Source organism: Talpa occidentalis, unplaced genomic scaffold (assembly GCF_014898055.3).
Source record: "Talpa occidentalis isolate TD23 unplaced genomic scaffold, MPIMG_talOcc4v2.1 talOcc4.13, whole genome shotgun sequence".
Lineage (NCBI taxonomy): Eukaryota > Metazoa > Chordata > Mammalia > Eulipotyphla > Talpidae > Talpa > Talpa occidentalis.
Genome location: NW_023601322.1, coordinates 11,972,883 through 11,988,459, shown reverse-complemented (window position 1 = coordinate 11,988,459; position 15,577 = coordinate 11,972,883). Strand labels below are relative to the sequence as shown.

The 15,577-nt window shown below is 41.5% G+C and overlaps 1 protein-coding gene across 5 annotated transcripts in view; it reads left to right on the top strand.

Moving 5' to 3' along the window:
- NEDD4L (NEDD4 like E3 ubiquitin protein ligase) overlaps nt 1-15,577 on the top strand; it is a 301,987-nt gene that overhangs the window by 125,665 nt on the left and 160,745 nt on the right. The window contains exon 1 of one of the 5 annotated variants that reach the window (XM_054694016.1): nt 1,020-1,120. The exons of the other annotated variants lie outside the window; for them this stretch is intronic. The gene's annotated coding sequence lies outside the window, so the exon portion shown is untranslated. Of the gene's footprint in view, nt 1-1,019; nt 1,121-15,577 lie in introns of those variants that run through there. 5 annotated transcript variants of the gene reach the window in all.

Here is a 15,577-nt window from a genome sequence, read left to right as displayed (position 1 = left end):
TAATGGCAAATATATAATAATAAGAGGTTTTTTTTTTTTTTTTTAGGCAGCTTTTAATACTAAGAAACAGGTGATCTTTTTTTTTTCCCCTAAACTATGTGAGTGGCACCCAAACGGGTAAATGTTAAAGTAAAATAACTATGCCTGTAAAAACATTTTATAAATTATTTTTACTTATATATAATTAAATGAAAGTGTCCATTTGGTAGTTGCTCTCATAGATAAATTAAGTCTTGCCAGACTGTCTGAGAAAATAACTAGTGAATCAGGCCCTTAAAAAATTTCCAGCGTTTGAGGGCCTCCCTGGTGGCGCAGCGGTTGAGCGCTGGGTTGCAAAGCTGCCCGCAGCCTCTGCAGCACTGGTTCGATCCCCGGCCTCTGGGCGAGGGTCCCATATGGCACGCAGACCTCTCCTGCCGCCCGCTGCTCCCCTCAGCAGTGCACTTTGTCAGTCTGCCTGTTCTGTTTCCTGCTCTGGCTCTGGTGAATTCTCTCACCCTCCCACGCTTCTGACTGTACCCAGTGCTTATATAAATAAAATAAATAAATCTTTAAAAAAAAAAAAAAAGAGCACAGTTCAATGATTAAAAAAAAAAAAAAAACTTCCAGTGTTTGACAAATAACTATGTACTGCAAGTGATAAGGGCATAATTAAATAACTTTTCCCCCAGTATTTAATAATTTGTGCTAGTAAATCTTATCAGCTTGGTTTCAGTGAATCCAGTTCAGATTGACTCTTGTGAAAAGTCATTGCTTTTAGCTGCAGAAAATAACCAGTCTCATAGAATGGCTTATCTTTAAAATATTCAGCCTGTTCTGGATTGGAGAACGTTTTGCATAGGATTGGATTGACTGACCTTTTTAGCAGACTCATCATGGTTTTCATCTGCCCTTCACTTTTTAGGTGCTAATATATGTAAAATAATTAAGGGCAATTCATTTGCCCACCATTCTATTAATTTGGCTTTTGGCGTATATGTGACAGGTATACACGTCTGGAATCACACTGGACTATATGCACTGGAATACAGAGATTAAAGTCCTTGACTTCAAGATGCTTGAAGTCTAATAGAACTTTTAAAATCCACTGGACTGGGATTTCAGGTTTCCCTCCATCCATGTGAGTGAGTAGATATGGGGGGAGATGAAACCCCCCTTGTAATTTTACAGTTATTCTGACATGCTGATGTGTGACAGCCCATGAGGTACAGAATTTGTAGGTTTCTGAGCTTTAATCTGCTTACAATTAGTTAGAAATTTCCATAATGTTTCTAGCATTAAGTATTCATTACATGAAAGGTATCTTAAGTATTGTACACCTCTCTGAGAGTCATGTCATTTTTATAAAGAGAAGAAAATGCTAAAACACAAGAAAAGAGATGAAATGGTTTGTGAGATGAAATGAAACTTTCCAACTCGGAAATCTGACAGTACAGTGAAGAAAGAAAAGGAAAAAGGATAAATAAAAAGTAGGCGAGCAGCTGAGCATTATATGAAGTAGAATGTGTAGCACATGAAAATATCCTACAGACTGTGATCCCCTCAAAACAAGATATTTGGGTTGAGAGTTAAGCTAATTGAATAAATATTTTTTAATGAATAATCACAGGTGGTTTCAGATGATCTACCAAGCCTAGTAGGTAATATGGAATGGATTTTGGTTATCCTCTATATTATGATCTATTTGTGTTCCCTACTATTTAGATCATTGATCCTTTTAATTAATAGCTAATGAACTAATGTGGTTTCATGGTCACCAGTTTCCAGCTAGTAGTTACACAGTCGTGGGTCAGTAGGAGCGCGGGCAGCTCGGCACTGAGCTGGCACTCCTGGGAATCTGTTGTGTTCACAAATGGCTAAAGGAATAACAGAGATTAAAGAAAGGTAAATATAGTCACCTGGCAAAAATATTTGGCCTTCTCAAAATTATGGAAGTTATTTCAGGAGAAATGTTTTTGGTAAAAATATTTGGAAGTTTGTTTTATAATCATGAGAGGCTTGGGTTATTTTGACTAGTGGTGTGGGGGGGTGGGCGAAGCAGCAGCTGATAAGGACTGTAGAGTTTGTCAATTGGGAGTGGGAAATGAGATGATTAAATTAATTGGTGTAGAATAAGAATAGAAACCACGTAGGACGTAGAATCTTGAAATTTCTGGGCTTTCCATTAGTCATTAGTTGAAGACTCATGGATCAGTGGTGGAAACCACTAGTAATTAAGAAGGAAAATTATTGTACAAAACGTTGCCACATCCTTTCCTTTGCTATTCAGGTAGAATACAGCTCTGGGCCAACCCAATCCTGTCTTCCTTTGGTGCAGGCAAGCTGCCTGCCTCTGTCCCCCTGTTTGTGTTCTGACTCTGTCCCTCTCTGTCATTCCTTGTGTTTGGCCCCAGGTCCTCCTCCTGTCTCTGTGTTTCTGAACTCTGCTTGCCTGAGACCCTGTTCTGATTCCAGGTTCTGAATGAAGGCTCCTGAATACCTTTCATTCTATTTTTTTTAAAGATTGATTTTATTATTTATGCATACAAGAGCTGGGGTGTAGGCCAGAGGTGCGGGGGATGAGAGGATTCACCAGAGACAGAGTGGGGAGCAGAATAGGCAGATTGACTGAAATACACTGCTCAGGGGAGCAGTGGCTGAGACAGGAGAGGTCTGCTATGCCTTGTGGATCAGCTCCCTGGCCGGGGATTGAACTCATACTGCATGGGCTGCCAATAGCTCTCATAGTGATGAGATTTAACCCCTTGTGCCACCAGGGAGGCCCCCTTTCATACTCCTAATGGCAATCAGATGCTTTGCAGAAAAATCAGAGCTGCTTCCTTTGCATTGAGTGCAGCACCCAATGGAACTTGCCCCACAAGGTTGGCTTGGTTGCACTTGATGAAGTCAGTTTAATAATCACACTGAGTTCTCCAGTTGCACGCACCTGTTTTCTGGGTCTGTGATGCTACATTGGTCCTGGGACTTCCCCTCCTGTCCTCAGACGTCAGCCCTTAGAGGATACATGCTACTGAAGAGTGGACGAGTTCATCTTTGCCTATTAGGTGGGGTGATCTGCCATTATATTAAGCATTTGGGGGAGAAATAATACAAAGGCTTGAAATAGAGCAAGCGAGGAAAGAGGTAGGGGGCGGACTCACCAGTGAAGTGACGGCAGAACTGCTGGCTGGTCTGGAGGCATGGCACTGTGAAACCTTTCCTTCTTCCTCTGCTGTTCCATTCTCTTTAAGCTTTAGCTCTAGTTGTTTGCTAAGAATAGAAACAAATATTTCCACTTGAAAGTGAAATGTAAGTACTTCAAAGGATAATGTGAGAGTATCTGGAAATTCCAGAGGCTCAACCAGATTATTTCTTAACCAAGACAAGCAGCTGATTGTCACTGAACCTTGACAACAGAGATTATTCCATTTAATTTTGACAGGTGAAAACCAAAGTGCCATGCAAAAAACAAAAAAAGGCCCAGTCAACCAAATACCTGTTTTAAAGATTTTTCTGGGGAACTGGAAACCATTTTGCCTGTACTGAGCCCTGAATATGAAATCTGACTTAGCCACTGGAGCTGTTTCTTAGCATCTGCCCGTCCTGGTAAAGGCAGTCAGGATTGTGGCAGATCTACTAGTTAAAGAGCATTGTCTCCAGGATTGCTTTTTTTCTGGTACAGTTGGAATATATTAAGGGCTTGTGCAGGACCAGCCAGTAGGTTCTAAAGGGCAGGATAACTTTGGGCTCCTCACCCTATTCCACCTTCTTAACATCTCTGTGACTTAGTAACAGCAGAACCATACCCACCCCCAACTAATATTCTTGGGGTGCAGTCATTCCTTTGACCTTGCCTTTGCAGTCTCCCACATACTCGTGTGTCACGTCAGGCTTTTGAGCAGATTTGCAGATACCTGTGGGAGTGTGCATGAAGGTGGGATTGTGGTGCTTTTCCCAAATAGAAGTGCTTGTAGCCTAAAGGGGAGGGGTGTGTTACTATGTCACTGATCAGAGACCCTTGGCATGGACAGAAGTTTCTAGCACCAAAATGTCCCTGTAATAAGGGGGGGCTTAGTCGTGATTTTATTTCCTAGGATTCATTGGGGAAAAATATTCAGAAACAAAGCAAAAAAATATTAAATATAAAGCATGTTAATTTCTTCTTGGTTTTAGCTCTTACACGGACTTAGGGTAGCAACTGAAATAGAAGTAATTTGCTTTAATCCACAGATAAATTATTAGCACGTTAGTTGTTTACACATGAGTCAGAGCTTCTAAAAAGTATTCCCATAAGTAGGTTGAGCATCCTTCTCAGCCTGTTGTCATAGGGTCTAAAAATGGAACTGTGAGTCCAGACCATAACTGGCAACTCTTTGCAGATCATAAAAATAATTCTGAATTAGTAGAGCATAAATAAATGTGATTTTATTTGTGTGTCATTTTCAAGCTCCCCAGGCCGGGTTGGGGGACCTTTCAAGTCTTCTGAAATTCCCTAGAGTGAGGATTAAGGACATACTAGCAGCTTTGCTAGACCTCGGACACTTCTATTTAAGTCAGACTCACTCAGCCTGGGCACAGCGGACCCTGCTTTTGTGTCTCTGGCATCGATTTCTCAGATTTTCTGTCTGAAGCAATCACCCCAAAACACTCATCTTGGGTGGGCCCATTGCTGACCCTGGAAAGAAATGGGTTCTGACCAATTGGTTCTGAGTACCTGAGAGTCATATACTAACCTGTGCTGAAAATGTATTAGGCTACAACCTTGCATTAATAAGTTCAGTATTGTGACTTAAGAATCCTACTGATTCCAGATCTGGGGTGCCTTAGATTTGGAACATGGTTCTCATTACAGATGCATTTTTTTTATAAAGATTATTTATTTATGCATACAAGTACTGGGGTATAAGCCAGAGTTGTGGGGAGTGAAAGGATTCGCCAGAGACAGAGTGGGGAGCAGAACAGGCAGATCCACTGGAATCCACTGCTGAGGGTAGCAGTGGGTGAGACAGGAGAGGTCTGCTGCGCCATGTGGGTTGCTCCCTGGCTGGCAGGAAATCAAACTCATGCTGCAGTGGCTGGGGATAGTGCTATCTTTAACCCCTGCACCACTGGGAGGCCCAGATGCAGGTTTTGATAGCAGACTAAATGTATACTGATGGCATTTATTCTGGTGACAGTTTCTTAAAAACGTGTATGAATCCATTTGCTCTCCCCAAAATGCAGGGTCAATGCCTGACAACTCAGTCAGGGAGATGATGGGATTTTGCTGAAATCTGGCCTGTCCAAAGGCGGTTACTCTTCCTCTCCTCCTGGGTTATTAATCCACCTGCTTTTTGAATGCCGACTAGTGGCTTCATTCCTTTGCTTGCTTACATTGTGCCTCTTAAAGTGTTCATCTTAGATATTGATCTTCTGTATAAAATTTTCATATATTGTAACACATCACCTAGAAAGAGAAAGCTAACCCATTGTTAAAGAAGATGAACAATAAAAAATTGAGTGTGCATCAGAAGAAATTAGGAAAAGAACAATGAAATACACACAAAAATATTAAAAAACTAGGAAGAGGAGTTGAGATACTAGATATATGAATCAAAATCATTAAATATAAAGGATGAGCGATCCAGTAACTGCTTATTTGAAAGGACCAATAAAATAAAACCCCTGTTCATCCTCACCGAGGAACAGAGAGAGCAAAAATAGATAATGGGAACTAGAAAAGGGACATGGGAGAGATTAATGGATTTTGTAGAAAATTGCTCCATGGAGCTCTGTGACCACACTTTTGAAAACACAAGCATTTCACTTAGTGAAATACAAATAACCAAGATTGACCCATGAAGCCTGGAACAATTGGATACAACAATTACTCCAGAAGAGAGAAGCAGTGTGACTCAAAGATGCCAATGAAAAAAGCACCAGGACTTCTTGGGTTTCCAGCTGAGCCCATCTAATCTCTGAAAACAGGAAATATTTATACTATTACAACACATTGAAATATGGAAAGGTTCCTAGTTCTTTTTATGAAACAAGTGTAATTTCAGCTTTATTGCCTGATCAGTTTTGAAGAAGGTTTTACCATGGTTACTTTTTGAAAGGTAAAAGCACAATTTCAAAATAATTTATTAGGAAATGGGTCCCTGAATGGATCAGCAGGCTAGTGCACTATAGTCAAAAGTTTATTCTTGGGCCTCTCTGGTGGAGCAAGGGGTTAAGATGCAACCTATGAAGCTGTCGTCAGCCACAGAAGCATGAGTTCAATTCTCGGCCAGGGAGCTACCCACATGGCACAGCAGACATCTCCTGTCTCACCCACTGCTCCCCTCAGCATTGTATTTCAGTTAATCTGCCAGTTCTGTTTCCCACTCTGTCTCTGGTGAATTCTCTCACCCCCCTACACCTCTGGCCTGTACCCCAGTTCTTGTATGCATAAATATATAAATTTTAAAAAAAAGTTTATTCCCCAAAAATATCATGGTGATTAAGTATTAGAGACTTTTGTCACAGTTGGCCATCAGTGAATTAAAGAAGAAAAGTTTATGACAAGGTCAACAGAGGCTTTTTAGCAAGTTAAGCAGCCATTCCTAATAGATTACAATCTAAGGAAGCAAAATAGAAATAGAATGAGTTAGTTAAGTATGAAAAGACTATGTATTACCAAAAAAAAAAAAAAAAAAAAAACAACAAAAAACCCAAGAAAGGTATTTCCTAAAAGGCAAAACATTAAAACTATGTCAATTACAATTAGGAATTATGAAAGGATATCTTGCTTTTTCAATTGCTTGATATCTTCTTAGAGGTTCTAGTTAATGTGAATAAGATAATGAAATGTTTGCATGTGTAAAAAACTGAAGAGTCTATACTCAAAAAACATCTAAAATCAATAGGAAAAATTCTCAAGGTTGCCAGATAAAAAATAAGTTTATAGAAATTACCTTTGTTTTACAAAGATAATTCAGAAATGGAAGTTCAACATTCCTCTTGTTCAAGAACAGCAAACAACCTAGGAAGAAATTGAATGAGTATCATACCCAAATCTATTTTAGTGATGAAAATAAAACTAATACATAAATGTCAGTTATTCTAAAATAATGAAAATGAATTTATGACCATTGCATTTAGAATTTTCAAAGCAGTGGGGATATTTCTGCCCTTTTTTGAATTGAATAAAATAATTCTGAAACTTATATATAAGAATAAATATGTAATACCTGAGCACAGCCCAGACAAATCTGGAAAAGAAAAACAGTGAGGGCTATTGTGGTTTACAAGTGATCACATGTGGTTTGCAAGTGATCACAGAAGTTAAGAACAACTTTGTAATCAAATCAGGGTGGTATCAATGCAGGGTTAAATGAATACTTTACTAAAACAGAATAGAAGGTCCAGAATCTGTCTTATTAAGTAAGAGAAGTTGATATATAACATGGTGAGTTGGTATATAACATGGTCAGTACTGTTGAGAAAAGAGTGCATTATTTATTGGATGGTGCTGGCAAACCCATCACTTTGGGGAGGGGAAACAGACCTTACATTATCTTACATGATAATCAGACATGAATCCCAGAATCTTAATGGAACTTAAGTGGAAACAAGCAGTCCAAATTTACAAGGCAATGCTATGTGAGAAAGAACTGTGTAATCTTGGGGTGAGGGGAAACTTCTTAGGCAAGACTTGATGTCTGCAAGCTGGACATATTGGGGAAGGTTATTTATAACATTTATGACATAAAGGGGTTACTGTCTATAATAATAGCTCGTATGAATTAGCAAGAAAAACATGACCGAGGGAAAATGGACAAAGATTATGTAATTCACAGATAACAAATGCAGCCAGCTGGCAAATCTGGGAAAAATTATTCATATTTGCTAGGGAAATGCAGATTAAAGCAACAAGGAGACATTACTTTAAGCCCACCAGACTGGTAAAACTAGAGAAGAATAATGCTTTTTGCTGGTAGCAAGGATGAAGTATTTTCATAATATGGAGGGAAATGTGAATTACCATGCTGTATTTGGAAAGGCAGACAGGCAATGCATATGAAATTAAAAATTAATACACTTTTCTACTAAGCAGCCTTCCTCCTGAATATCTATCTTCTGGAAATAAAAATGTCTCTCCAGGAAGTCATATATATAAGAATGTTTATTATGCCATTATAGTGGCAAAATAATGAAAATACAATTGCCTGTCAGTTGAAGAATGGCTAACTTACGGATTATTTGTGCAGTGTCGTATGCAGCCATTAAACAGGAAGATTTAGAGCTCTATTAAGAGTTGACTTTGGAGGGGGTTTGCTGAGAAAATGATGCATGGGAAGCAAATGCAGGAAAGTGGATAACATCCAGCTGTGAAACAAAGGCTGAGCTCCTGATATTTGCCCACGTGTGTAAACGTGTGAGCGTGCAGAAAAGCGGAAAGCCCTCCCCTTCGAAGTTAAGGGGGAGGTTGATGTGGATGATGGGGGTGGGGCTCAGGAAGAGAAGGGATTTCCATGCCTCCTCCTCTCTGTCAGTTCCTCAAATGTCAAAACCCACCCCTGGTGAGTGTTAACCACATTCCAGATTTTCCCTGTGGAAGAAGCTTCTAAGTGCTGTGGTTTGAGGTTCAAAATCCCAGTTCCTTCTCTTAGATCTCACAATCTGTTTTTCCTCTCTGACCTGCCTGTGCTTGCTTTGAGGGCCTGATACCCTCTAGGATTTTATGAGGATATTAATTACGCATATTTAAAATTCTTCTGCTTAAGTCTCTGTTTCCATACACTCTCCCGGGGGGAGCGGGTATCCCTCTTTTGTGGGTTTTGTGTGTGTTTTAGTCAGATTCTTGGTTGTCCGCTGGTCTCGGTGTTGGTGATGTCTGTGCCTTTCTCTTCAGTGTTTGTCAGGCTGAGGTTGTGTGTAGGGCTGGGTGGGATGGAACGGCAGGTGGCCTTTTAGGTGTGGCCACTGCATGTCCCTCCTGGTCATCTTTAGCTACCGGCTCTTCCAGTTTTGCGGCCACACTCTTGCCCTCACCTGCACCAAGAAGGCAGCAGGAAAACAGGCAAAGCGAGGGGAGCTGACATTTCTTGAGTAACTGCCCTGATCATCGCCCCAGAGTCTCTCCAACCTTGACTGTCTCTTGCCTCTTGAACTTCTGCTCTGCAGAGAACATGTCCACCCATGAAGCATCTCCCTTGCACACAGGTATCCTGGTTTTGTCTTTCTGTCCATCTGAACCATCCTGTTTCTGTTCCATGGGTGATAAATGTGATTTTTAGACTGGATGGAAGTGGGGGAGGTAAAACTGTATGCTCAGAGGGCATCTGGATATAAACTTCTGTCTCAGCCGTAGTTTTATCTCTACGGCAGGAACCCCATCTCTGAGGGTTACTGTGGAGATGAAAGCCAGTGGTGCCTGTAAAGAGCTGAGAACAGTGCCTGCCCTGTAGCAGGAAGTCCAGAAAACTTAGCTGCTGTTTGGAATAAAATGAGATTGCCACACGGGTATTTTCCTCCCAGTTAATACACCACGTCTTCTGACACTATGGTTTAAAAGCTCCGGGTGATTATTGCTCTCTGTATGTGTGGGAGTTTCTGTCGATAAGTTCCCACAGTTGAGTTCCCAGACCAAAGGCTGTGAACTTATATGCTGTTCATAGATACTGGGGGGTGAACCCTCTCTGCAGGCTCCAGTTGTTGATGAGAACTCCATTTTTTCCTCATGTTCAACCTTAAAAGATTTTATCAGTCTTTTTAGATCTCATTGTATGTCTTTAACCAGAGAAGTCTAGTATCTCAGCATATATTCGTATTTCCTTTTTTATGAAGTGCCAATTTGTCTCCATTGTCCTAATTTCCTTTGGGTTGATCATTTTCTTCATTGAATTCAAACAGATTGTTGTAAATAGGATTTTTCTTACTTGATTCACTGTGTATTTTCTGTAGAAGCTTTTTTTTTTTTTAAAAAAAGATTTATTCATACAAGCACTGGGTACAGTCAGAAGCGCGGGAGGGTGAGAGAATTCACCAGAGCCAGAGCGGGGAGCAGAGCAGGCAGAAGGACGGAAGTACACTGCTGAGGGGAGCAGCGGGTGGCAGGAGAGGTCTGCGCGCCATGTGGGACCCTCGCCGGCAGCCGGGGATTGAACTGGCACTGCAGAGGCTGCGGGCAGCATCGCAGCCCAGCGCTCAACCACTGCACCACCCGGGAGGCCCATATTTTCTATAGAAGCTTTAATGTGCTTTTAAATATTTCTTCTCTGAGGTTGCTTGAAATGCTAACAACTTCATAGCATAAGGAGGGGTTTCCTGCTAGTTGTGAAAGTTACACATTTTTCTAAACCCGAAAAACAATTTGGAAAAATATAAAGGAAAAAAAACACGACAGAGAGAACATCATTCTTAACATTTTGGTATTTTCCTTTTAGTTGTCTTTTGGCAGGTGTATTTTTGTGTAATTAGCATCATAATGTAGATTGACTTTCATAATCTGTTTTTTGGTCACATAATATTCCAATATGTGATATACAGTGTACCCTTTTCTCAATCTACAATATATGAATCATTTTCTGTTTAAATTTCTGATTTGTCACACAAGGGAGAAAAGGTACAATTGAGTATGCAAAAGAATTTTTTAAGTAGTTTAAGTTTTTATGAACCCTCCCTACAAATGGGATTACTAGATCAAGGGATATTTGGATTTAAATACTTTGGGTGCTTATTACCAACGTGGTTTCCTGAAGTGTGGTCCCAGCTTATGTTCCCATCGGCATAAAGACTTAACTGCACCTTCGTCAGAAGATGGGAACCAGCCTGCGAAAGACTTGGGAGGGGCCTTCCATGGTCTGACAGGAGCAACGTGGCAGTGGCGCTGGGCTTGAGGGCTGGGGAGCAGGCAGGAGCCTTCATTCCTAAGGACTGAGTAGGCCACTATGAAGAATTAGCATTTCGTCTTAAGGTTGTGGGAAGCCAGCAACAAGAGCTGCCAGATGGGAGTGTGGTTTAGAGAAAATTCTAGGCCAGAGTGCCTGGAGGCCAGTCAGGAGGCTGTTGCAGGAGTCTGTGTGGCAGAAGATGGTGTGAAAACCTGGATGGTGGCATCCAGGATGGAGAGAAGGGGGTGCTTGGGGACTTTCTGGGCAGCTGAGCCCTCAGGTGCCTACTGATGGGCTGGTGTGTGAGGGATAAAGAGCTGAATGGAGGGAATTGTGGAAGCAGCAGGTGGCTGGTGGCCACCAAGAGGGGAAGTTGGCTGGAGCAGAGGTGTGGAGGCAGAAGCTGTGTCAGAGCTCCTAGACACGCAGTGGAGGGGCACAGCAAGGATGCCAGTGGGCATGGAGCTTGGGGAGAAGTGGAGGTTGGTAGGTCTTGGGGAGTCCACTCACATTTAGGTGGTCTTCACAGCCAAAGCATCTGGACAGGATCGTGAGGGTTGCAAGACTTCTTCCATGTGAGAATGTGTTCAAATCCTGAGCAACTGCCCTAAATAAGGAACATCAGGATCACAATCTCTTCCTCAGCTAGGGAACCAGGGGTAGCTGTCAGCTTATAAAAGCTTTGAAGAGGGCCTCCCTGGTGCCCCAAGGGGTTAAGCACCACACCATGAAGCAATCCACAGCCTCTCCAGCACTAGTTCGATCCCGGGCCAGGGAGCTGATCCACATAGCACAGTAGACCTCTCCTGATCCCTTGGCTGGCCAGGGAGCTGCCCACATGGTGCAGCAGACCTCTCCTTTCTTGCCTTCTGCTCCCCTCAACAGTGTATTTCAATCTGCCTGTTCTGCTCCCTACTCTGTCTCTGGTGAATCCTCTCACTCCCCCCCAACACCTCTGGCCTGTACCCCAGCTCTTATATGCATAAATAAATAAATCTTAAAAAAAAAAAGTTTTGAAGACTAAAGTCACTGGGTTCTTGGGCAGCGCCTTACCCAGAGCAGCTCCATAGTGTTTGCTGTGGTTTCAAGATTCAAGGTCCCTTTCCCCTTCTCTGTGAGACGGTTTTCTCTTCAGATGCTTTGATAAAGTCACCAGTGACTTGACGCATTTACCTCGGAGCATATAAACCCGACATGGTCATTTATTGTAAGGCATTGCAAGAAAAGGCTAATACGAGCTGAGGATTTGATTTAAGACCTTGTGAGGAAATCTAAGACTGTTCTAATCACCAAACGCTGACTGTGTTATGTAAAGTTTTTGCCTGTGTCATGTCATCCTTGTTTTGTTCAATTTATCCCTCCCCCTCCAAGTGTCCTAATTTCTCTTCTACTGCATCTGGTTTTGAAAAAACCAGAGAAGCTGGGGTTTTCTGCCTTACCACATCACTGGTGTTCTTCATTTGATTACTCACTTTTTAAAAATAAATGATAGTACATTCTTAGCGATTTTTAAAAAGATTTATTTTTATTTATTTATGCATATAAGAACTGGGGTATAGGCTAGAGGTGCAGGGGGATTAGAGGATTCACCAGAGACAGAATGAGGAGCAGAACAGGCAGGTTGACTGAAATACACTACTGAGGGGAGCAGCGGGCTAGGCAGGAGAGGTCTGCTGCGCCGTGGGGGATCAGCACCCTGGCTGGGAATCAAACTGGTTCTGCAGTGGCTGGTGGTGATAGCTTCATAGTGCTGAGACTTAACCCCTTGCACCACTGGGGAGACCTGTTCTCAGCAATTTTTAAATCACTTTTTTTTTAATAATAGGAAATTTAGACATTGGAAAGGGTAAAAGTATGAAGCAGCGATCCACCTGTAATCCAAATGGCCAGAAAAAGGCATTTTGTGACCATCTTGCTTTATTTCCTTCTAATCCTCTGGTGATATCAATATTTGATATATGTGAATGGAAATAGTTTATATATTTGGAATGATGCTACAATATTTAGCTTGATGTTTTTAAACCAACATTTTATGATGAACTTTTTTGATAACCTGTAATATTTTTTTAAAACATGATTTTTGAAGGCAGTAGTGTGTGGATCAATGCATGGTAAGTTTTAAGAGAAAAAAACTCAAGATGAGCTCAGAAATTGACAAATCTTTCTAAGATGATAAACAAAAGCAAACAAAATACAAACATGGAGAATTCTTTGGACTACTACTCTGAAGTTCATGTTTTGTGTTCTTAATAAGATCTTGGTTTGTTTAAAGTCAGCCTTCATACTTTATTAATTCCTTTTGGTGAAGTTGCTTGATATTAAATTGCCTTTTACATACTTCCTCTGCTTTCCATTGGTACATACTGATCCTAAGTGACCCTTTGTGGCATTTCATAAAATCCTACCTCATACCCATTCCACAGTAGTCATCCGAAAGTGCTAGATTCCATCACACGATGTGCATGTAATTGGAAGCAATACAGAAATAAAGAATAGTGTGAACTTTTAACATTATTTTGAATTTGAGTTTAGGAAAAAAAATCCCCATGGACACTAAGTGAGCCAGGAGGCAGGCAGACTTCTGGTCGGCCCACGCTGCTCATGCCCAGGTGCTCCTTTGGAGGCCTCTCTTTGTCAGTAGGGCTGTGTGGACTTATTGGGCTCTTTGCCAACTGGGTTCTGTCCACATTGTGAAACTGAAGTGTCTATCATAAGATACCAGCAACTTCCTGTTCATTAAATCCACAGGTTTTTATTTTCTCAGCTCACTTTCCTTCCACCTGGTTGGCCTGATCCTTGACATTCTGCTTTTACTTTTCCTCCTTCCCTTTCTTTTCACTCTTGGCTGTATTACCTTTTTCTCCCTCCTCTAACTGCATTTATTTGTGATTTTCTCTTTTACCTTGGTAATACAGTGTCTGCTTTCATTCCTAGATGGAGATCAAGACCCACAAACTACAAAAATGATTACATGTAAATATGTAAAATTTTAAAATTGGCGCATGTCATATATATAGTTTTTTAGCTTTCGTTTCTTAACATTATATTGTGGTTTCCCATGTTTAAAAATATTCCTGGAGGAGATGAACATTTGCCTAAGTTATATTTGTAATTTATTTTCTTTCTTGTTGGACATTAAAATTGCTCACAGTTTCTAGTTGGTTTCTTTCTGTGTGGAACTTCTTGGTCCGTATTGCTTGACTGTAACTCTGATTATTTCCTTAGGAATGATTCCTTGCATTGGAACTCTGAAGACAAGGGGATGAGTGTATCTAACCCTCTAGATTGTCTGTAGACTATTTCCTCTCCTCCATGCCCCCTTCTGTAGACTTTTATCATCTTGATTGCAACAGATTCCTAGGAGGTTTCCTTAATTCCAGTTTTAGATGACTCTAGGTAACTCTGCACCCCTACTAACCACATGACCCTGGAAACTCCAGCATGTTCATGGCACCCCTGTGTCCTCACCCCTTTAGGGACTCTGATTACATTCATTTAGCAGACTTTCTCCTTGGATCCACTGGATCCATCTTCCTGGGGTGGGATGGGATGGGGTGGGATGGGGTGGGGTGGAATGGGATGGGATGGGATGGGATGAAGGTGGGGAACCTGCAGCGTTGTGGCTGTTGAGGTAACCTCTAACTTTACAGTGCTCTCTCCCATCAGACCTCACTTGGTTCCACATTCTTGACTTAGCCCAAGTCTGTTCCTGCTTGTACAAGGTTGTTCCAGACTTTGAGATTCTTGACTCAATCTCGAACCCCTCACTCCCAGCCTAGGACATTGTCTCCTACTTCTCTGAAAACCAAAGTAAAGAAATAGCTGCCCTTAGTTGGGGAACTACTACAGACCCCCCTTCCCAGACCCCTGCTTTGTTCCTTACCTGGCTACAACAGCACATGTCCTTTCTTCTTCCACATTTTCTCAGAAGCAGCTTCCTCCTCTGCTCCAAGGTCATTAACTTCTTGGCTCTGCACAAAGTCCTGTCCCTATAACCTAGTGGGTCTCAACTGGGACCAACTTTGCTTTCCAGGGGATATTTAGTCAGTCTACAGATAGTTTTTGTTGTCACACCTGAGAAGAGTTAGAGACCAGGGCTCTGCTAAATAAACATTTTAGAGTACATGGAACAAACAGTTCCCCACAAAGAATTGACCTGTGCCCAGTGCCAGGAGAGCCATTTTCAGTCTTCCTCTTCAACATTGGCCGTGTTTCATCAATTGGCCAATGTCTGCATCCTTGTCTGTCTTTGTTATAGCTGCTTCATTTTTTTCTTATTGTGATATGGGAGAGATTTAACTAGTTCAGACTACCATCTAGTAGTGTAGCGAGAGCAGGGTTAGTAACACTGGATTAGGGCTGAGTGTTTGAGCTGCAGCTACTCTGGCATCTACTGCTAGCTCTTGGTCCTGCTCAGATTGTCCTTCTCTAGACAGAAGGACTTGAGCTAAGACTTGTAGGGTCCCCTCCATTGTTAACTTTTTTTAATTGAGTTTACTAGATTTGGTTGCCTTTTAATGGAGGTTGGTCAGAGCTGGTTTCCTTGGGTTGGGGAGGATGATGTAGTAGAAGAGGGAAGTGAAAGTATGTCATTGGTCAATGAGTTTGACTATAAATAGAGGTGACAAAATTGGAGTTGGAAAGGTAAAGTGTAGCCTTTCAGCCCCTTTTCTTCCAGAATAAGGTTTTTCTAAGCATTTTTTCAAGACAGAGCCTCCCTTGACAGAGAGGGAGTAAACACA